Raw genomic sequence first — 24,003 nt, 5'->3', positions numbered from 1 at the left:
AACCTAGTAGCTTAAAACAACGCACCTGTATTCTGCCACCCAGTTTGTGAGTGTCAGGAATCTGGAGTGGCTTAGGGCTGAGTGGCTGTGGGTCAGGGTTTCTCCCGAGGGCGTACTCAGATTGTTGACTGGGGCAGCAGTCATCTGAGGCTGGGCAGGGCCGGGCCTCCATCTCTGAGTTCCCTCCCACGGCTGTTGACAAGAGGCCTCAGTTACTCTCCCATGGTAAGGTCTCCTCATGACATTATATCTGGCTTCCTTGAGAGCAAGAAAGAGAGACAGAGAGAGTGCCCAAGATGAAGGAAGCCTTAGTAGTTTTAATACCCTAACCTTAGAAGTAACATCTGGTCACTTCTGCTGTATTCCATTAGTCACCCAGACCAGCCCTGGTACATAGTAGGAGAGGACTGCAAGACTGGGAACACCAGAGGGGGCCTGTTGAGGGCCATCTTGGTGGCTGGCTACTGTAACCAGGCAGGCTGCTTCCCTTCTCTGAGCTTCCGTTTCTTCATCTGTAAACTGAGGAGAATAATACTTACCTCAGGGGGTTAATAGTGAACATTGAATTTTAAAGTGCTTAGCACATTATCTGACGCCCGATAGACTCTCAGTACTACTTTTATCATCATCATCATTGCTGTATCTACCCTGTAAATTTCTATAGTGTGTAATATTTTTTTTTAAGTTTATTTACTTATTTTGAGAGACAGCACGAGCAGAGGAGGGGCAGAGAGAGAGAATCCCAAGCACGTTCCACGTTGTCAGCGCGGATCCCCATGTGGACTCGAACTCACAAACCGTGAGATCGTGTCTTGAGTTGAAACCGAGAGTCCAGGTGCTTAACCTACTGAGCCACCGAGGCGCCCAGTATCGTTTTTAAATGGGCCTAATATATATTGAGAATTCATGTTTTCTTTTTCTCCTCGCCATTAATAATCACCCTCACTTCCTTGAATTTCATCCTCTTTCCTGTTTGCCCACAATTAGAATCCACAAGAATGTCAGTACTTAAAGTCCCATGGGTAACCCTGCTGAGTTTCCTCTGACTGCCAGAATATTGAGGATATGGTTAATGGTAGAAATTGCAAAGTACCCTCATAAAGTATTGGCCATGTTATTAAGAGTTGAGAAAAAAATTATTTCCTGTGAAAGAGTTTTTGATCGGGGAACTAACACTGGAGTTTGAAAGAAGACAAGGGACATCAGAGGAAAGTAAGAGTGGAAAGCTATAGAACATGCCTTCCCTTACTAACTAGAGACCATCTCTATTTCTGTACACCTGTAGGGGTCAGATAAGATCTTAGGACCTTTCTCTGGGATTGAAGCTCATTTGCACATAGATTTGCATAGATTTTTGAAGGGTTCCCAGCTCCCATCCATTCATCCCAGGTTAACCAACTCAATCTATAGAAAAAAAGCAAGAGTACAGTATAGGCCAACATATTAGGTCAAGTTTTCCTGTGTATTTTTATCTAAAGTGAATGGCAGTTTGGTGTTCTTTGTACACATCAAGCAATCATTTATACACCCACACGTATGAGACTTGTGGTGTTTCTGACAGTTTACTTGCTCCTGCAGCTCTCTGAATGATGCCAGCTACCCATAATTTGTTTTTCTCAGCCATGATGTAATCATTAAGTTGCCGTAATGAAGATTGAAGGTTTAATAATGGGAAGTGTTACAAATTCCAATTTAATCATTCCTAAATTGATTAGTGACTTTCCCCAAATGCCTGGCTGTGGAAAAACAGAGACCTAAGAGAGACAAAGTGCTGTGGTCCGAGTTTGATAAATGGTGCTTTGGTGTAGCTGTAATTGAGTTATTGAATTTACTCATCTTCCAAATGATGTTTGCATTGTCTCGGCCATATGTGTTGAGGGCCAGGGAAAGGTCATTAGAAGCTTCAGACTGAGGGCATGTGTGGGTTACAGTGGTTTTGATCAGCGACATCGAGGTTAGTCAATTAAAAGAAACACCCAGTGCAAGGTGTCCAGAGCCTCTCGCCACAGAACAGTCAGTGGCAAAATCCCAAAGGCCTATTTAAAAGAATCTGAAGATTCTGTAAGTAAATGTCTTCTCTTAGCCTGGAGCTATTTAGCCCCTGACAAATGACAAGGGTGAGCCTCTGTGGGCGGATTTGAAGGAAGGGACACCTATAAACAAATCCTGCGCTGGCAGGTCTAACAAAGCCAGAATTGCAATAATTAAATAACAGCACTGGCCTAGCTCACCAAGGAGATGGGCTGTGTGGTTTTCTGCATTGCTTTACTAATGCCAGATGTGAGCTTATTAACTTTTCACATCGATTTTCCTCTACCCTGGTATCTTAAAGGCAATAGATCGGCTCTGTACTTAAGTTGAGAAAATTTCCAGAAAAGTTTTTGTTGCTCTTTTCCATAGCCCACCACTTCATCCTTGCCTTTGCCCACATTTCAGATGGGCATGAATATTAATGCCCCTTGGGTTTCAGTGTGTAGTAAATAGCCCTCCTTTTTCCTCTGAACATATTTATGTAATAGAAAATGTTAACAGAAATATAATAGAAACTTTAAGATGGTAATTTTTTTTTTACAGATCCATTAGAATTCATGTGAATAAACATTCTAAGCCTTCCAGGGGAAGTCAGGAGGCCATTTTGCCTCGGACCTAGGAGAGATCTGCCTTGAGGATGTGGACAGAGGCCACCTGGGGCCCAGCTGCCAGTTGGCATGGGTGAGGGCCCTGTCACTACATGGCAGTGGGCCAAAACATGCATATGGCGGGCACGACTCAGTTGACAAGCCACCTTAGACAGCTCCATGTGCTTGACAGTCATGCAAACACAGTGTTCTAGAACCCCCTGAAAACATACCATGTGCATTTATTTTCCCAAGTCTGCTTACGGATTAACTTCTGAAATAGAAACTGTGTTAGTTTCTTAGGACTGCCGTAACATTCATTTCCCTCATCTGTCAAAGTCCCTCGATGACTTAAAAAAGAGACATGTATCATCTCAAAGTTTTGTAGGCTAGAAGTTTAAAATCAAGGTGTTGGTAGTGCCATGCTCCCTCTGAAGGCTGTAGGGGAATTCCTTCTTGACTCTTTGTAGCTTCTTAGGGGTTCCCAGTAGGCTTTGATGTTCCTGGACTTGTAGGTGTTATCACTCCAGTCTCTATCTTCACCTGGTGTGCTCTCTCTCTTCTTTCACATCTGTGTCTGAATTCTCCCTATTTATCAGGACACCAGCCATATTGGATTAGGGCCCACCCTAATGACCTCATTTTAACTCGATTACCTCGTAAAGACACTGCGTACAAATAAGGTCACATTCTGAGGGACTAGGGGTTAAGAATTCAACAAAACCTTTTTGGGGGCACCCATTTCAACCCATTACGAATACTAAGTTTAAAAACTGAAAAACGGAACGTAGATTCTTTCTTGTTATTTAGGTCAGTTTGACATGTGTTTCTCCTATTTGCATCAAAGCTTCTTTTTCTGACTATCTAAAGGGAGAAAAAGGATAGTGGGTATTAAGAATGGACCCTAAAAATGTCAGTTTGTGACTGGCTCGTTGGATGATTGGCCCAGTGGGTCTTGAATTTGGAATTTAGGCCCAACTTAACCAGGTCAGATGACTTCAGCTCCAGGTTATAGATTTCATTCCAACCCTGGTTGGCTTCTCTAGATACATGTGCCGTTGTTTCCAGAAGGGCTTGTCAAACAACATAGGAGTGCCTCCCTCCCATTCCAGACTGGCATCCACAGCATACGGCAAGCAGCGGGTGGGATAGGAGATACTGGCTTTGGAGAGTTATAGCCCTAGGTTCAGATCCTGCCACCACCTCTTAACTAGCCAAATGGTCTTGATCATGTTACTTTATTTCCTGAGCCTTTGTTCCCTCATTGATACAAATCAGAGGCTGAAATTCATATGAGATGGTGTGAGTAAAGTATTTGCCGCAAAGCATGGGTTTAATAAAAAGTTAGTTCTTCAAGCAGCCCATGCTTTGTATAGTCCCAGAGCATGCTGATATCATTTTAATAATCATTAGCACTGCACTTTGCAATTTACAAAGCTATTTCACTTATTATTACATTTAATTTATTGGATTGAAGGACACTATAAAAATATAAAGAGGCTTCTTTTAAATTATTCACAACTAGTAGCCATAACTGTGACTCTTTCTGTGTTAAGTATTTTTTAATTTTTCTTTTAAGGAAACAGCTGCTGTTCGTAATCTCAGAGTTGGTATCATAGTCCAATGCAGTGGTTTTCAGATGAAGGCAGTTTTGCTACCAGGGGACTTGGGGCAGTGTCTGGAGACATTTTTGATTGTCACAGCTAGGGGTATGGGTCCTGCTGGCATCTAGCAGGTAGACACCAGAGGTACTGCTAAACATCTTAACAAAGCACAGGACAGTCTCTACAATGTAGAATCATCTGGCCCAGGAGGTCAGTAGTGCCAGTGTGGAGAAACCCTGCCTTAAGCTCCCAAGATATTTTCAGAAGTGCTCACCTTTCGCCAACACGTACAATTGGAAAATGGATCTTTGTTTTTGATTTCCATCCCTCAAAGAAAACTATTTAAATCAGAAGCAATATTTTCTAACGTTATGAAAGAAAAAAAAAAAAAAAACCCTGCAGCTTCAGTCAATAAGTATTTGATGAATACATATCCCTAGGGTATTGTGTTGCTGATAAGTGACAGCTGTGGAAAAACCTGGCTCTCAGGCCGGGCTTTAAACATTAAATGGTTCAAGCTCTTGGGCTGGCCCTTACAGTCACAGTCGTGACCCGGTGAACAGGCACACAACACTGGCAAATTTCACTCAGAGCTGAGCAAATGGAAGGGCTGTCCCCAAGAACATGCCTGCCCCAACATGGCGGTGTCCTAGATCATTCCAAATAATGTGACCTCCAAATTATCGAAGGGCTGGTGGCTGGAGTTGCTCAGATTTAATATATGCTAAAGTGATGAATTTTTTTTCTTAATTTTTTTTTCCCAGAAAGAAAATAGCTATTTGGTAGAAGAAGAATGCCTGGTAATAATCATATTAATAATAGGAACCAGGCGTGTGCCAAAAGTGGCCTTTGCATGTTGATTGAGTCTCACAGCAGCTCTTTAGAGGGAAGTACTGATTCACCCATTTCATAGTTTCAGAAACTGAGGCTTGGAAATGAAGTGATGAGCCCAATCTAGGCTTGCTGCCTCCTGTTCCTCAACTTAACTCCTGGTTCCTATTTCCGTCAGTCAGCGTGATGAGAAAGTTTGGGAGGGAGGTGCTTTTAATAATGAAAGACCGTTGGCCTGCAGTCAAGTTGTATGTGAAGTGTATTGACATCTAATTTGAATCCGTCCCCGTGGTCATGAGGCCTCTTAAATATAATAAATCCTGGAAAACTTTGTTTGCCTTTTATAGCCCAGCAGATGAGGTGTGTGTTCACCAAACATCAGGTGTTCATATGTATTCACAGTTTTTCCATAGACACGGACTTCATCCAAATAGCATTTCCAAATATGCTTTAATTAACTCAGGGGAAAAGTGTGTGCTTGTGTTTTTCAGGGGGTAAGGAGATAAGGGGTGCTTAAAATGACACAAATTTATTATCTCACAGTTCTGGAAGGCAGAAGGCTGAAACGTGCCCTACTGGGCTATCATCAAGGCATTGGCAGGACTCTATGGAAAAAAATCCATTTCCTGTCCTTTTCCAGCTTTTGCGGGCTACCTGCATTCTTTGGTTCAGGCCTCCTTTTGTCTTCCAGGCCCACAATGTTACATTTTCTGACCTTTCTTCACAGTCACATTATCTTCTGCTTTTTCTCTAATGTTTTTTCGTGGCAGTAAAATATCAGTTTCACCATCTTAACCATTGTTTAAGCGTATAGTTCAGTGGTATTAAATATAATTCACATTGTAGTGCAACCAGTCTCCAGAACTTTCTACCTTGTAAAACTGAAACTCTGTACCCGGGAAACAACTGTCCATTCCCTAGACCCTGGCAGCCGGCGCTACTTTTTGTTTGTATGAATTTGACTACTCTAGATACTGCATATAAGTAGAATCAAAATAGTTGTCTTTCTGTGGCTAGCTTATTTCACCTAGCGTGAGTAACTGTTTTCAGTGACCGTTTTCTCTAACTTCTGGAAATGGAGAATCAGTAATACTTGTCATAAAAAAAAAAATGGTTGTAAAAATGAATTACACTGAAAACAGCCCACTAATAGATGCCAGCTGGGTTGTACTATCTTTTGGACACTCTGATTTCACATCTCCCTTTTAGATTAGCACATATTAGCAAGGTCAAAAACACATATCGGCCCCAAACTGAGATTCCTTCCTACTTGTTTATATCTGAGACCTCTGACTTTTTTTTTTTTTTTTTTGGCCGTCTAGAGGATAGTCAGACATTGCAGAGAGCAAAACGCTCCTTGTGATGGGATTCAGTGTTAATTCAAAGCCTGTCCTTGTACTACTTAAAAATAGTTCAGGTGCTGTTGAGAATCACCACTGTAGCACATCCAGAAAGGAAGGAAGAAATGGGCAGGAACACGCAAATAGGCTCACGGGAGAAACAGTTGTTGTTGCGGGAGTATGCGGTGTGTCTGCGGGATTGAGTGCACTGAAAGAAAAGAGTGGTTCAACCATGCTTTTTCCTTCACCTGGGCAGATTCTCATTGATTGTCAATTATGTGTCAGCAGGTGGTAACAAAAGGCAGTTTAATTCCCCATGAAAATCAGGACTTGCCCTGACTCTGTGCCTTTACTGCCAGTACCTGGTGGTTGCAAACGCTCATTAATCCCTTTGTGTAATCCCCTTGAGATCACCAACCTTAAAACGAATCTCCAGTCCGCACACCACCTCTTCAGCTGGGGTCAGATGGAATATCAGATGGGGTCTGGCAACAGTTATAGACAATAAACTGTGAGTATCTTAGTAGCAAATCCAGGATAGATTCCTAGGGATCCATGTTTGCCCTTCTTTGGAATCTACCCAATGCCTTACCAAGAAAGAATGAAATGTTGCTCAAGGGGAAGGGGGAGAAAAATCCCTGTTGTCCTGGAAAGTTTTTATGTATTTCTGCTTTGTTTTTTATGTACTAGAATATTTTCTTCCATTCCTTTTTTAATTAAAACAGAATCCCCCCATTGGGGGGTATATGGTTATTTTGAACAAGAAAGATGTTGTGATAAAGTTTTTGGATTCACATCAAGGCAATCTGACCTTACCTATAAGTTCATTCTAGAGTTTCTCTGTGTTTAGGGAGGGAATGAATATAAGCTAAGAACCGTTTCTAGGTGCTGTTCATCCTGTATGATTACTGCTTTCACTCACACTGTGGACCAGCCCTACCCCCACCTTAAGGGACTCAGGAAGCATTCTCTCCTTGGTCTGAATCCTCGCCTCGAATGCCTTAGGCACAACCAAATGTCGTTAACGAAGCCTGGTGTTCTAGGTGAGGCTTTTGTTGTTCTGTCCTCACTACCTCTCTAAGACACATCTATCCTGGGTGTGTTACCTTTTGTTGCTTTTATTTGTTGTTTTCCTATGGTGGCAGGTTTACCAATCTGCTAACAGAATGCCAGGTGTCTTTACACCCCGTCATGTTCTCTTGTAGTCCTATCTAGTGATAACTGTTTGCTTGGGGAGACCAGGAACTTGTGTTGGTCATTTCAGATAGAACACCATATGTCAAATTTGTAAAATCTTGTTAACATTGTGTTTTCTTCGCTTGAGAATTACCCTCTAGTAGGGGAAAATGGGATGCCAATTACAGCAGCCTCCTGCTGTGAATAAACTGGTGTTATATTCCCAGACATCAGGCTGTGCAAAGAGAAAGCCCCCAATTGCCTTTTGCTTTCTTGCATGATAGACAAAGCTTTAGAGTAAAGCATAATTAGCTTGACTGACAATCAGGAAAATACAGTCTTCAGTATCTGTTTTTATTTTAAAGTCTTCTTGTTCCGGAGACCCATTCCAAAACCCATTTTACAATTCATTCCTCGATGGAAAATTCAATCAATTCGGAGCACCAGAATTTGTTTAAAATGTTCAGTGCATATTTCAAAAGAAAGATAAATGAATCCATGTAGTGACCAAAGAAACTTCTAGTGTATCAGACTGTTGCTATTAAAGAAGAAACCATAAATCCCGGTGGCAGGAGAGCTAGTAAATTTTTTTTAAGCTGACTCCTTTGGGGGGAATTTGGATCCTACGCTAAGTTCTTAATTTTATTGGGACAGAGATATTGCAAAAAGAAAATCGTTTCTCTGGCACTAAACACAAATAATATACAACAATAATTGTGACTTCCCAGTAGCCGTTTTCTGACCCTCCCACTAGGGTTTGCTTCATCATGGTGAAGTATGGCAGTGTGGTTTTGTTCATCAACTCTGGTCCCTTCAGAGGTTTTCCATAGAAAATTAGAAAGGGATATTTTGTTTGGTTTAATTAGGGTTTTGTTTTCCAAGTCTGCTTCTCAGATTCTGCCGCCTAGAAGCACACGAGCCGATGGATGTTCAGATCCTGTCCTCTTCCACCATGCCTAAGGAAGTCGCTTTGTTTTCAATAGGGGATGCTGGACCTGAGGGGAAGAAAGAGAAATACATAGAAAAGGAAGAGAGCCTGAGGTTCAGAATGCAAAAATGAATAAACCCAAAAGAAAATACCCTTTATTATTCATGAATTAGTTATCGAGGGCTTCGTATGTGCCAGGTGCCAGGCTACCTCTGTGGGTAAAACAGCCAATACTACACCACCTCTGCCTGTGAGCACTTCCTTTCTAGTCCAGGAAAGAGAGGCGGATACTCTGTTCTTTTGTAATTAAGATTTATTACAAGATTCATACAATTCCTTGATCTGGGGACAACTTAGCAACTGCACCTTTGGATGAGGGGGGGGTCTCTGAAAACCTAGCAGAGCAGAATCTGGCTTTCAGATAAAAAAAAGAGACCCCCCCCCACTTTCTACGTTATAAATCAGTTTATTTTTTTTTTATTTATTTATTTATTTATTTATTTTTATAAATCAGTTTATAATAAATAAATAAATATATATATATTCATTTATATATGTATTCAGTAAATATATATATTATTTTATTTATTCAATAAATATATATTCATTTATATAGACATTCAATATATATATGCATAATATAATATATATTGAATGTCTGTAATAAGTAGTAGCATACGAATTATCCAGTGATGTCTCATGCTGTTTGTTGGGGATCCTAGAGCCAAAAACCCTCTTGACTCTGAGTAACCAGACAGCTCCCAAATACTGTTGCACATGATTATCTCAGCTGTCTGCTTCTTGATTTTGCCAGATCTTTCCTTCCTAAGTCTGACGGAGCAAGGATGGGCCCTCCTTGAGGTCACAATGCAGTGAGCCCGCCCGAGAGCAAGAATTCTGCCACTGCTCCCCCAGTAAGATGACCAGTTCTTTTTGAAGCTTTCCTTTTCTCCTCGCTTGAGTGCACATCTCTTGCAAGACCGAGACTTCAGCCTCTCCTCTCCCTGTGCCATTTCCTTCCCGCCAGTGCTGGTCCCAACAGTGAGCAGTCACACAACAAGCAGAGCGGCCGTAGGCAGCGGTCTACTTGGGTGGCCCAAACCAAGACAGTCCGGGTGTGAATCCTGACTTTGAGCCTAATACTGAGTCCCTCTCAGCCTCTTGTTCTTGTGTGTAGAAGCGTGGCAAGTAAAGCCGACAGCAAAAGGGTGTTGTAGAAACTAAACACGGTAATGGGTGCAAAGTGCTTTGCAGGGTACCTCTTATCTGGTGGTGGCCACTGAATAAATGGTTGCAGCCACTGCTGTTGTTAATTGAGAGACTGGGACGGCCCCCTGATGGCACACTCAGAAGGATCTGGAGGCCAAGTAGAGACTTGCTTTTCTCTTGACATGTCATTATACCCAATCTAAAATGCTTTAGAGACTTTTTGTGACATTATACAATAGGGTGAAAGCCTTTAGACCTTGAATGGAATCAAGTTCCTTTTTAAAGGTTCACAAGCTATGCAACGCTTCCGTGATGAAATTACGATTCTCCACCTCTCGAGCAAAATTACCGTTCAGATTGTTTGAGCTGATTATGCTGGTGTTCGAACTGCAGACTTCCACAATCAGAAATGTGAGCACAAAGAACAGCATCGCTGCAAATTAGTCATCTCTTTGACACCTTGCTTTTCATATAATTGAAAGAACTCACATCACAATTTACACTCAAGCAAAAATGATATACGGTGTCGATGCATAACATGAAAGATGATACTCTGATTTTTTTTCCTCATTAATGAATATTGAGCAAATAAATAGAGCATTTCAGGATCCTGGAATATATGGGATTCAGTGTATTTATTTTCTTCATTACTCTAGCCACAATATCACCCAGGAGTATCTCAGAGATGACAGCCAGGCAATTAGAGACAAGTCTGTCCAGGCCGTGGTGCTGTGAGAGTGAATCATGGCCCTTTCTCTGGCCGCCCCCTGGCCGAACCCCTGTCCTTAGGGAACCTCAGACTCTGGATGACTTGGCAGTTGCTGTGACATGTACTTTCTCACAAGTGTGTGACATGTCTGTGATACAACATCGACTGGCCAAAGAACCATCCAGATGACTTAATATTATCTCTAGGTCTTTCTGAAAAAGCAAACCAGTAATCTGTTGGAAACATTTTGCATTTTTTCCTAGATTGTCACCAGAACTTAAACTGTGTTTGGGGGTGTGAATGCAGAGACAGTGTCTCTAAACAGATGAATGAAGCAGATTACCTGTTTTTGACACAAACACATTTGTGCTTATTAATTAGTGCTTCATATGTTCATGAGGTGAGTTTCACTAACACAGTCTTTCTGGTGTTTATTCAGTTAAGTGGGGGAAGTGTCCAAAGGATTCCTTTAAAGATTTCTGGGTTCTCCAAATTTGTACTACGTATCCTAAATTTCTACAGCTTGCTCAACTATATGTAGAATTGGCTCAGGATGGCTGTGAAATGCTAAAAATAAAAACATGTGCACATAGCATAGGCCTGACAAATGGTTAGCTCTAGTCAAACCTGGCTATTTTCACTGATATAATTGTTGGGTTTGGATTCCAACCATTTCCTAACATGATCAGATAAGACCCCCCCCCCCCCCGCCTTCCATACTGGTCTCTCTTGACTGACTCATTCTGAGATCACTTGACACATATTATAATGAGTTATAGTAATAAATACAGTATGAATCCCTATATTCATATGTAATCCATAGACCAGCTATGGTAAATGCATTTCTTGGATGAAAATAAACACTGTTATTTTCTTGCCCCGTTCTTGATCAACTACGAAAACTCAATAAGAAAGAGTATGTTCATATCACTTTCAATGTTAAACTTTTCATTTAGAAAATACGGTATCATCAATAAAGAAAATGACTTTCTTGCCAGAAACATGCTCCCTGAAGAGAATTTTTAAGTTTCTGAATTCATAGAAAACCTGTGGTTTTCAGTGGATTGTTAAGACGGATCAGGATTCCAGACCTCAGACTGTCGGTCCCATTTATTTTGGTCTTAATGACTCTGACACATGAGGAGCTAGTTGGCTTGTTGATTGGGTCTGTAATGACCTTTGCCATCATGCTGGAAAAGAAAGCTCACTCCTGTGGAGGACACAACCCGTGATGCAGGTACTAGAGATCACTGAAGAGAATGTTAGCCTAGATCATTATTTTTCCAATCATTATTCTCTCACCAGTTGATTTTTTTTTCCAGGGGGTTTCTTTTGCTCAGACATTTTCTTTTGCTGTTAATTCTCAAACCAGCAAGCTTTAGTTGCATAAAACAACAACAACAAAATCCCCACAATGTATGTTTGAGAATTCTAAGAGTGGTGGATTCTACCATCTCCCTTTTATTCACAGACTTCTGGATGTGATTCGTGACTACCGCATACTAACCTTAGGCAAGTTGCTGACCTGCTCTGACCTCCAGGTTCCCCAGTCTATGAACTAGCAAGAAAAGGGAGTGCTTATTTAAATCATAAAGCTACTTGGAGGATTAAGTGAAACCATGTAGCTAAGGCTTCTCACACTGGACTAGTATATATGTTAGGTATTCAGTAAATCCTGCTTTGCCCTTAAACCTTCGAATATGCAAAACATTGGAGGAAAACTAAATGGAAAGAAGGATCCACACACATCTGCTCTGAGATGTACTACTCATTCACAGGGAGTACCTGTCCCAGTAAGATGAACTCATTTGAATTTTTTTCAAAGCAGTGGAAGAAAGCACTATTGAGAGGCCACCAATCCCTGAAAGAGAGATGCCATCTGATGGTGGTATCAGATGTGGAAGCAGTCAGCTAACAGCCCTAACTGTGGGCACCATAGTAGATTCCATCCTCTAGGACCACCTCATTTTTCTGATCATGTTCATCAAGAAAGCACACCCAGCCCAAAGTAAACTGCAGCCAATTGACCAGGGTCACATATGGAGGGTCCACTGTGTTCAGAGTCTTTCATGGGTAAATAAAGATAAAAAGCAAGGGGGGGGGAAAAGGCAAGGGTGGATCACATCTTTCCCTGTTGATAACCAGGCTCCAGGTCTCTCTGCACCAGAGTGCCTGTCCAGTTTCCATGGCCGGTCTGCTGCTGCCTCTTCCGTTCCACTTTCCTGGGGTAGTAGGCTCGCAGGATAGTGGGAAACACTGCCCATAGGACAGAGGCCTCATGCAGAAGAGGCTGGCGGAAGCGCTGGGGGCACCTGGGTACAGTACAGCCGTCCCCATCATCCTCTGACCTGTTTCTCACTTGAGGCAGACAAACCTGTACTGGGGCCTTTCTTCACCAACACCATTTCCCTATTCCTGGGTCTTGGTAATTCTCTGAATATGAGCTAAAGCTGAAATTCATCGCTCTCTCTCCTTCCACAGGAGACTTTTTCAAAATAAACATTTTGTTTGAGTGTGTCAGGTTGTGTGTCATTTAAATTTCAATGTATAAGTTCCATGATTTGCTTTTTTAATTTCCCCACATTAGTGATGGGGAGACCATCCTGGCAAAATCAACAGAGGAAATCCATAGCACAGAAATCAAGTCTTCCATTATGTTATCTCTGTGGCTAAATTGTACATCTTGCTGGGTGGCGGGGGGTGGGGTGGGGGAGCGGTCATAGCTGTTTTTAAAGCCATTGACCCACCCTATCAAATAAAGGATAAATGGGTGCCCTATTTCTTCCATTTATCCCTGAAAGTGTTGTTTTGGTTGAACCTATCTCTTTACTGGCTATTGGTCATTTATTCTTCCAGAAGAAAAAGGTCAACAACATCTGTTTCAAGTTCAAAAATATGACTGTTACTTAAGAGCCTTCGCCGTACTTAAGGCAGATAGTTCTTTACAAATACGAGTATCTTTATTTTTTTTACCATCACAATATTATGCTATTTTGTGTGGAACCTTTCTTCAACTGTAAATGTAAGCCTTGAATGCATCTTAAAAGAATCAAGTTTGTCTGTTCTCTCAGTACTTTGTCAGGATGTGCACAGCTACAATGAAAGCCGTTCTGATATAATGGTTGAACAAGTAAATATTTGCCAACTCTAGGACAGTCTCATCATCTGACCTTAATGCATTCACCAGTGGAGAGGGTGTCATTTGTTTTTCACCATGATACGAAGAGGCACACATGCACACATGTCCACATGTGCACAACACTTCCTTCTTCCTCTTCAATACCCAAGAAGGTGACATTTATGTAAATGTAAATTGTACAGACAGTATGTTGGATTTCTGCCTTAACACCATTCCAAGAAAGCAAAGACCCATCTTCTGATAATTTAGCTTTAAATGTATTTCTCCCTACGACTGTTGCCGCTATTAAGAAGCTCAGAAGAAATGGTTATTATTTATGCAGGGTTTGTGCTCCCTCTGCTGGTTCTGTAATTAAGTAATAAGTCTAATTCCCCTAACTATGCTGATGTCATCAATTATTTTTGTGCATGGACATGGAATTACCCAAATCAGCAGGTTCTGTTCAAACATCATCAGGAAAATTAGCAGGGGGTCAGAGGAGGACAGTTGGCCTGGCAAAAACAAGTGAAGAAAATGTACATTTTGACTTGTATCAATTTGTGTTTGAAAAACCCAAATGCAGTGTTATGGTTTTGTTTGCTCAGTGCTAGAGAAAAGCGACTCATCGTTAAATGTGGGATATTATATCCCATCCTCTCAGAGGATTTTGGAAACAAAGCATTCTCATCCTTGGAACAAGATTTATTTTAGTATGTTTTACAGGTGAGAAAAAAAAGCTCAGAAATCATATATGCCTTGCTAGTGAGAGCCTTTTTGGGCTAAAAAAGTAGATTTGTATAGGTGACTTGTACTGGCCAGAGTCTTGATTTCCTTCAAGGAATTTTCTTGAATTCCTTTATCTGAATTGTCTTTCTTTACGAGTGTGGGGACCACAGTATGCCTCTTTTGTAATGTTAACACATTGTCACAAAGTCATTAAAAACTCAAGCTCTAGGGGCACCTGGGTGGCTCAGTGGGTAAAGCATCCGGCTTTGGCTCAGGTCATAATCTCACAGTTTGTGAGTTTGAGCCCTGAGTTGGGCTCTCTACTGTCTGCACAGAGCCTGCTTTGGATCCTCTGTTCCCCCCCACCTTTCTCTCTGCCCTCCCCTGCTCACATCGTGTTCTCTCTCCCAGAAATAAATAGACAAAAAAAAAAAAAACCCCAAAAAACAAAAACAAAAAAACAAATAACAACAACTCAGGCTCTAGGTTTGGATCAAGTAAGGTTACATTCTGGCTCCAACAATTATTGTGTGATTCTGAGTAGGTTACCTAACCTTCTCGACCTCACCTTTCTTGTCTGCAAACTGGAAAGAATATGCTAGGCAAGAGTTTTTACCTTCTGGAGGTATCATAAGGATTAAATAATGCATGCATGGTGCCGACTGATGCTTACAGCATATCTGTGATGATGATCTCAGTATCGTCTTTGGTCATTACTCAGCGTGATTCTTGCTTCACAGTGAAAAGAGCTTCTTTTCCCAATTAGAAAAACTTAAACTTTTTATGAAAATTGGGAAGGGAACTCCAAAATGGTAAGGGTTCAGTTGTACACTACTAATCAAACCTTGAAATAAGAGATGCAGAATTGGATGTAACTCTAGAAGAAATCAGCCGGTGCACCAAGAGAGTGTAGAAATTCAAGACCAATATCCTAGGGATGAGAAGTCAATCATACCCAAGTATCAATAGAAAAAAATGTTTATAATAATAATAATGGAGACTTCACATCAGCTGATATCCCAGTACACAGAGATGAGATGTGAGTAAACATCCTCTGGATGTTATATATTTACTTCTGCATTGTTTTATCCACCTTTTGAGTTACATGTAAAATACTGCTGCACTGTTTGTGCTTGTTCTAGAACCTCCTGTTTCTCAGCACCGTGTTCTAGTCATCTCTCCATGGCAGTAACATGTAGATCTTCATCATGGTCATGGTCAATATTTTTCTTGGCCCACTTGGTCCTTAGCATTTATAGATACTACTCCACCCAGCTTAATGATTGTGTTCTTAGATAATACAGATTAATTCCAATAACAACCTGGGCAAACAGAAGTGGTAAATCTGGAGTGAGGATACATATCCTTCTCAAAGGGAGACATCAGCAACTCTTAGACTGTTCACATCAGCCCGTTTCTATTCTATCAAGGGAGAGTTTGTTTGGAGGCACATTGATGTCGCAATGCATCGCCTTGCTCAGGTGAGCGTTGGGGGGGGGGGGGGGTCATTGCTAATGGGCTTTGGGGGTGGGGCAGAGAAAGAGGCAGCTAGAGACTAAGAGTCACCGCCTCTGCCTGCTCTGAGTTGCTCTGGGCTCTCAAATTCTCTGGCTCTTGTAGATTTACGTGTGTACTGGTAATTTCAGCCGTATCTGAAACACACCTGCCTGTGGTACAAAGCCCAGGCTTACCATCCTGCCCAAGGGGCGCTGTCATCTCTATTTGTTTTCAAGCTGGTTTAAAAATAGAGAACGTTGTGCTAGAATAGCTTGCTGTGATCCGATTATTTAATGATAATTTGTACCTGTACTTTTCACAGGCCCAGGCTACCCTCTGCCATCAAAATATTTGGAATTTATTCTTCAAACAGCGTAGGCCACTTGGGTTGTTGATTTAAAACATGCTAGAGGTTTTATAATAGTTATTTATATTGGCCAACACTGACCACTCTGCAAATGACCTGTTGATGTTGGATGCGGATGAGAGGCACAGAATACAATGCAGGAGATGGAAAGAGATCAAAAAGAATGAGTGTGTTAGCTTAGCAACAATGCTTCATGGGTTAGCAGGGAGATCAATTGTCTGTGCAGGTGAGGTTGCCAGAATTGCGTTATTTGGCCCATTTGCAGGCATTAGGCGTTCTCTTCAGGAGATTTAGGAGTTTCTCAAACCATGTATTTCATTATGGTATCAACATTGTTGACTTTATAAAATCATCATAGGCTGTATAAAATTATGCATAATTTATATATATATAGTTTGTGTGTGTGTGTGTGTGTGTGTGTGTGTGTGTGTGTGTGTGTATAGTTCAGGCAAGAAGAAGACAAATTCACATGTATTAAAATGATTGTGCTTTTTTAAACAAAAGCTTGCCAGTCATTTTGAAGTAAGTGTTTCTGTGAAATAAGTCCATTCCTGTGGACTGTTGAAGAATTAACAGTAAATCCATTCATAGGCCTGCCCGCTGGGAAAGGATGTAGTATACTTTGTCCCAACTGTTTTCTCTCCTCACTGTACTCCTTTGCTGTCATTTATTCAATCTCGGAGTGTCCGTTTGTTTGCTGCCCATTTCTGATGTCATTTCTCAGCGCACAGATGTCAGATACGCGACAAGAGAACATGCATGTTTGACAGCTGCCCAATAAATTATGCAGAAGAACAAGTTAAGGACAACTGCCATGGACTTAAAACAAAAAATACCCCAGATATGTAGCTGGTTAAAAAGAATTTCCCTTGCAGAGCTTGCTTTGGTGCCGACCAGTTGTTACTTCATGAATAACTTATAAAATTATTCAACCATATCCTCTTAGTGAAGCGTTAGCCTGGTTTGCCCGGGGGTGGGGGGTGGCCTTGCAGTAACTCAAAACTTGGAACCAAGTAAAATAGGGTGCCCAGAAAGAGAGCTGAAGGGAAAAAAACGCATGTGATTTGGAATTCCCAGTATTAAATCAACGCATGAATCATGATACCGTGGAGGCGGCAGTGAGGGCATCCAAGAAGCCTGGCCCAGCCCGAACTGACTCGGCCTCCTATTTTGTTCCCTGTAAGAGCATGCAGTTCCCAGCACATGGCTCTGTCTTCGGCACAGTGAGACGGAAGCCGATGTAAACAGAGTTGCACAAGGTGTATATTCCCACATCAGTTTTAGAGAATTCTCTGTGGCAGATATTTTGTGGTGTCTTGGCAGAAGATGACAAATGATTATCCCTGTGTTGGAGGCAGAGAAAGGAAATGTGTTTGTGGCCCAGTCTAACTCCCCCCCCCGCCTCCCCCCACTTCTGCCTGAGACCCTGCTACTAACCCACCATATTGACTCTGTCTTTTAATCATGTGCTCTGCCCCCGCCCAAAGAGTGCATATTTCTGGAATGATGTGGAGATTAAGGATTCATTCTGTAGCTACAAGGCCATTTGTCCTCTTCACATGGGAATCAGGCTCACTGCCATGGCCTCAGCTGCATCTGTGTTCTAACCAGTGGGCAAACTGGCCCATTAAACAAACAAACAAACAAACAAACACCCAGCAGCTTGTTTCTTAGGTACACTAGCCAAGATCCAATTGTGTTTGGTTCTCAGAACTTTCTCTCTGGGTTCACTGTTCATGCTCGCAGTGGATTCCTGTTACTTATGAGAACTGATTTCCCATTAAACAACAGCAGAGTTATCTTTACATCTGTTTACAGGGCTGCGTGTGTGTGATGAGAAGCTGGAGCGTCCCTGCGATTCAGTAAAGGCAGAGCCGATGACCTAATGTAATAGTAAATGATTACGGCATAAGTGAGAGTTACCTGGCGTCAGCAAGCTGGTAGTTGTCTTAAGGGGAAGTGCTGTTTTAACACAAGCGGGCAGATGAGCTGGGGAAGGAGATACACGGACCTCATCCAGTCACGTTTAGACAGGGGGTTGGCAGCTCAGCCCCTCTTTGAAACCAGTTTAACTTTGGTCTTTCTCTCCCATCTATTTACGCTCTTTAGTGACCTTGTTTGGCTCCTTTTTGCACCATGACCAAAGTGACAGACTTTAGTCTCTGTTGGATTAATCAGTGTGTTCTTTGATCCATGGCATATGTTCCCCCTAGACATTTAAAGTCAACGTATTCAGTATTTGTGGTCTGGAGGTTCAAAGTTGTTAACCAGGCTGATAGACTGGTTTGGGTATTTGCATCCAAAAGACTCTTCCTCCTTCTCTGTGTCTCTGTTTCTCTCTCTCTCTCTCTCTCTCTCTCTCTCTCACACACACACACACACACACACACACACACACACACGTCCACTCCCAACAACACAAATATTGACTACACCAATCATTCATTAGCAGTAAAAATTTGAGAGCAATTATTTTTTTACTGTGCTTGCCCTGAAAGGCACCATTAATTACTTTACTGCCTGTGGATTTGAGCCAGTTTCGGTGTCCCCAAGTCTGCTCTCCTCCCGAAGGAGTATTTGCAGCTCCTAGGAACACAGCACAGGATGTCATCTGGCAAGCAGTGCACTGACATTGTGTGTTGACTTCTGAAGTGAGACGTCAAGACTCTCCTTGCCTTGGTACTGGATTCCTCCCCATGTGGAGTTCACAGGTCAGGCTTGGCAGTGACGGTAGGTTTCCCCGATGGCCTAGACCCACCAAGTAGTGGTGGGTGTTTGTGAATTTGGCATTGTGTCAGCTTTTTTTTTTTAAAGCGTGAGAACTGTTCCAAGTCATCTTAGAAATAATTGTCAGAGGGAACGATATTTTTGACCATTAACTTTGATGGTCTCATCCAAAGGGGCTAAAGATCCAAGGTTCCTAATGGGTGGCCATCAGCTGGTCTTTGCTCCAGAGGTTTTTAGCTCTGATGTTTCATAGGTGGCTCTGACCCAGACAACATAATCTTAATGCTGTTGGGTGGTTTTCATCCTTGTCCTCATCTGCTTAGTCAAAGTCCATAAATGCCTTCTGGAATTTAAACTTGTGCCCTGCACCAGCTCGGCCATGAGTTTCTTCTCAATCATTTGTAATGTATATATTTATTTATTAGGAGTGGGCTATTCCTTTATTAAAAATATATTGATTGTATGAGTGGTATGGCCTTTCTCCCCACCAAATGGAAATGAACTGAGACTTATTAATGTATCTGATTACATGGTTGGGCCTCAATATCTGTTGGCTGAATTCATCAACTTGAGTCTAGCTGTTCCACACCACTTACTTTCAGTACGCTTGTGAATTATGATCCCAAGATGGAGCATTCATTAGCAGTGTCACCCATTTTCAAATCTAAGTTGAAATAGCATAGTGGTAAGTTTAACAAGAGCTTGAGAGTAAGTTCTATAGGATGAAGAGGAATTACAGTGGAGAAAGTGTGTGGGCTGCAAGGCGTCTCGATCCAGGATAGGGTACTGTGGGATGGACTTATGCCATGAGAGACAAGGCGCAAATTATAATTTGGGAAATCTTTTTTTTTAAAGTTTTTTTGTTTATTTTTGAGAGAGAGAGAGAGAGAGAGAGAGAGGGCAAGCAGGGGAGGGGCAGAGATAGACGGAGACACAGAATCTGAAACAGGCTCCAGGCTCTGAGCTGTCAGCACAGAGCCTGACGTGCGGCTCAAACTCCCTAACCATGAGATCACGACCTGAGCCCAAGTCTGACCCTCAACTGACTGAGCCACCAGGTGCCCCTAATTTGGGAAATCTTTCCTAAAAGCCGCTGCTGTTGGAAGTCACAGTGAAGCTGGGTTGAATCATTTTCTTCCTTGGAAGGGTTTTGATTTTTAAAACGTGACCCGAGCGTGAAGGCAAAGGCCGGGTTGGTCCGGTGCTTCCGAAGAACTCTTCCTCATGACTCCACCTTCTGCAAGAGCAACCCCCAGGGTGTCCAGCCGGCTGTTGATGGTTGCGAGTGTGACCTGGGTTCACACACCATGGGGGGGGGGGGGGGGGCGGTGAGGGGGTGGGGGGGGCTGGTTTTGTTTTCTTAAGCGAACTGCCTTTTCTGCAAAACGCATTTGTTAGTACAGGTACTTGTTGTACCCTGGACGGAAGTATATTTTTCATCCAGGGACGTCTGTATGAGGGAGGGAAATATATTCTTTTGCAGCCTGTGCTAGAAGAATCAAAGTCCAGGTTGCCCCTTATTATAGTTTAAATGATAGATTCTAGCATGTTTTGATTAAATTACATATTCAATTATTTTTGTTTGAAATTAAAAGCTTGATTATATTACCGAATGCTATGTAATTTTACACGCGCTGTTCGCTTATTTAACAATGAGGCCCAGAGTGTGATTAACAATGTGGCTGCCAGTAGGAAGAAGCAAAATAATTATTTTTTCAATATACAAGTCCTCATCATGATGCAGAAATCAATATGCATCCGTGGAGGATTTGTTCTTGCCATGGATTATGGACTTCAGGGTGGCCTCCCCTCATTTCCCTATGAATGTAAAACCTGGAGATTTTGGCTGGCCAGGCAGGTTTTTATTTCTCTCTCTCTTTTTTAAAGACTGATGTTTAACTACAACCACTGGGACCTAAATCAGAGCATCCAGTGCCCAAATATGAATATTAATCAGACGCCAGGCCATGGAGCTCCTCTCTGAGTTTGACAGTTTAAAGGATCAGTTAGTTAATTACAAGATGACATGGCATGCCGGGTCCCAAGGCTCTGTCCTGCCTTCTGTCTCCTCTTTTCTTCCTTTTTGACAAGTTGGATTACATCATTACTTGTAGTTTCACTTGTTATCCCCACCATGAAATAAGAATATTTTAAGCCCTAATTATCTGTGATTTCTTCCTCCTCTGTCTCAAAGACCAGGCTTCAATAGAATGGAAGGAAACATACAAGAAGCAGAGGTTCAAAAGCTCATGAACATCAGCCTAACGACCCCAACCACACCACATGCAACATTATAGCGAGAAATCCAAGGTGCTTAATAGGCATTGTACTCTGGTGGTGGTAGTCATGGTGATTCGTTTTAAATAGACGCCTGTTTTGACTTTTGGGGCCACGTCACAATCTGCGTGTTCATCCTGTGACTCATGGACCACCTGCATGAAAAACGGGTGCCTGGGTCTGCTGAATGGTTGCCTCTTTGGGTAGGGCTTAGGAATCTGCATTTAACCCCACCACCTTACCCACTCAGGAAGGGGTGATTTGGGTACACCCCAACGTCTGAGTAATTAAATGGTTTTTTTTGGTGGGGGTGGTTCTTGACATGTTAGTAGCACTCTTTTGAGAAGCTTCCTTTCATGTAAAATTTGCGTGTGGCCGCTAGAGGAACCTAATTCCCAGGAGGGCAAACAAGGTTCAGATCATTGTTCGGCTCTTCAAAATAAAGCTTTTTCTCAAGTCCTAAGTGGAATTAACTCTTTACCCTGTTTTCCCCCCACTACCTCTCCTGTATCTGTCATGGGACATGTGAAGTTGATGGTCCCATTTAGTCTGTGTGTCTGTGGGCCTTACAGACGCTGAGCTGCTCACGAGAAGGAACTAGGGCTTGCTGTCCTCTCTGACAGGCATTAGTGATGAAGATTTAGGAAGAACAAACCAAAATCTACCAATTACCATGAATGCTGTGAGCCATCCACTCTACTGAGTAATTCAAAAAAGCTTTCTCCGTGGTCTTCCTGACAATCCTGTGTGATTCGGTGAGGATGTGGAGACTTAGGAAGAAAGCCGCCAAGTCCCGGGGGTATGTGCTAAATTAGAGGCTGAGCCGGGATTTCAAATTAGGCAGCCAGAGCCCCAGCACCTCGGCTCTGCAGAACCTCACACAGTAGGTGCTTATTTACAGATGATGAAAAGAAAGGACTTTTTTAGATGCCAGAAGGCTGTTCGGATCCTCTGTTGACTCCTGGAAAGACGATAACATTTGAGTGCCTCTACATTCATTTGGAAGGCAGGAGAAGAAGGAAAAACCATCATGAGTCACTGGAGGGACTCACAGAGAGCAGGAATATGTACTATCAGGGGGACTCAGGAGGAATTCAGAAGGACAGAATGATCAACAATGTCAGACCTTACAGGGAAAGCCAGGCAGGTGGTGGTATTTAGGGGGAAAAAGAACATTAACATAATGGCCAGAGAGCTCTGCTCACATTCCAGTTCTGCCAGTAAGTGGCTGGGTGACGTTGGCCACAAGGCTCCCAATCTTTTGAGCTGCAACTTAATTATCTCTAAAGTTAGTGGAGGTAAAACTTGGACCATGGATCTCCGTGTCTTCCTTCTTAGATAGGTTCAATCGAGGCCTTACAAAAGGCTCTTGGTTGTGATATTTGACAGGTTCTTGTGACCATAGGTGGGATGGTTTTGGTAGAGTGTGTTTGCCTGTAGGAGGAAGGGACGGTGAGGGCAAACCAGATCACGTGGTGTTGCGGTAAGAAAGAACAACAGGTACCTCCTTGTAGAATCCTCTGTCAAGAAGTGTGGCAGTGAATAGTAGGAGAAGGAATAGGGTGGGGGATGGCAGATTTGAGAGTCTTCAGAGTGAGGAAATGTCTACAGGCCTGGGGAGGAAAAAGATCGCAGGGGCTGGCATGGACAGCACAGTGGGAGGGATTGGAGCTGGGGAGATCCTCTCTGTGAGTGCCAAGAACCTGAGTTCAGAAGGAGAGAGGCCTCCCTTTTCCTTAGAAACTGGAGGAGCTGGACGATGGGAGGACGGTCAGAGCAAGGATGTGCTGAGTTTGTTTCTCTCCCAGTTCAGATAACTTTGGGGTGGAGGGGAGTTATTTTTTTAAGCTCTCTTATTTATTTTGAGACAGTGCAAGTAGGGAAGGGGCAGAGAGGACGGCAGAGAGCCTCAAGTGTGCTCTGCATTGTCACCGCAGAGCCCGACGTGGGGCTTGAACTCATGAACTACGAGATCATGACATGAGCCGAAGTCCAAAGCTTAACCGACTGAGCCACCCAAGTGCCCCTGCAGGAGGCGAGGGGGGCAGTTATTGCCAGGAGACAAACACAGACATTGCAAGGATGGGTGTATTTTCATGAGGTTGGCGAGAAGCAGTGCAGGCCTAGCCCACATTAGTCTGAATCAGTCAGGACTCCTTCTGTCCTCTTTTCTGTCACGAGAGAGCTGGCACAAGCTGGCAGTCAATGAAGTGGGAGAGGCAGGAACTGCAGGTCCGCCTCCCCCGGCCTTGAGCACATGGGAGACACGGAAGGCACAAGTTAAGAGGACAAGACAAAACGGGTTGGCTTGCAGCATTACAGTTCAGTATTTTGTTCTTGTTCTTTAAAGTTTATTTGAGAGAGAGAGAGAGAGAGAATAGGTGAGGGGCAGAGAGAGAAGGAGAGGGAGAATCCCCAGCCGACTCTGTGCCATCAGCATGGAGCCCGATGAGGGGTTCAATCCCACAAACCGTGAGATTGTGACCTGAGCCGAAATCAAGAGTCCGACGCTTCACCACCTGAGCCCCAGGCACCTCCGATTCGATATTGTAAAGAAGGAAAGGAGAAGAAACAGTGCTTCATTCTCCATCCTTCTGTGCACCCTGGTTAACTCTTCCCTCCAGGCAGGGAAATTTCATGTCACCAGAAGCATCCCAGTTTGCATGTTATTCTCGAGCTTCCCGGGGATGTGTTGCTGTCTGCACCTGCCGTGCATACAGAGAGTACGTTCCTACAAAGTATGTATCTACAGACAGCTAAATAGGACAGTGAGTACTTTGTAAATACATATTTATTCTGTTTTGTAAATTCTTAGATTGTATCTTTGAGGATTTTTTCCAACTGAGGTACTAACAAATTATTTTATTTTATTTTAT

At 42.7% G+C, this 24,003-nt stretch overlaps 1 protein-coding gene across 1 annotated transcript in view; it reads left to right on the top strand.

Annotated features, from left to right (window-relative positions):
* The window catches only part of PDZRN3 (PDZ domain containing ring finger 3), a 241,105-nt gene that overhangs the window by 155,213 nt on the left and 61,889 nt on the right, over positions 1-24,003 (top strand). The gene's annotated exons all lie outside the window — the stretch shown is intronic.

The sequence above is a fragment of the Panthera leo genome, chromosome A2 (genome assembly GCF_018350215.1).
Source record: "Panthera leo isolate Ple1 chromosome A2, P.leo_Ple1_pat1.1, whole genome shotgun sequence".
Lineage (NCBI taxonomy): Eukaryota > Metazoa > Chordata > Mammalia > Carnivora > Felidae > Panthera > Panthera leo.
The sequence above is the reverse complement of the archived record's forward strand: the minus strand, read 5'-3'. Positions and strand labels throughout refer to the sequence as shown.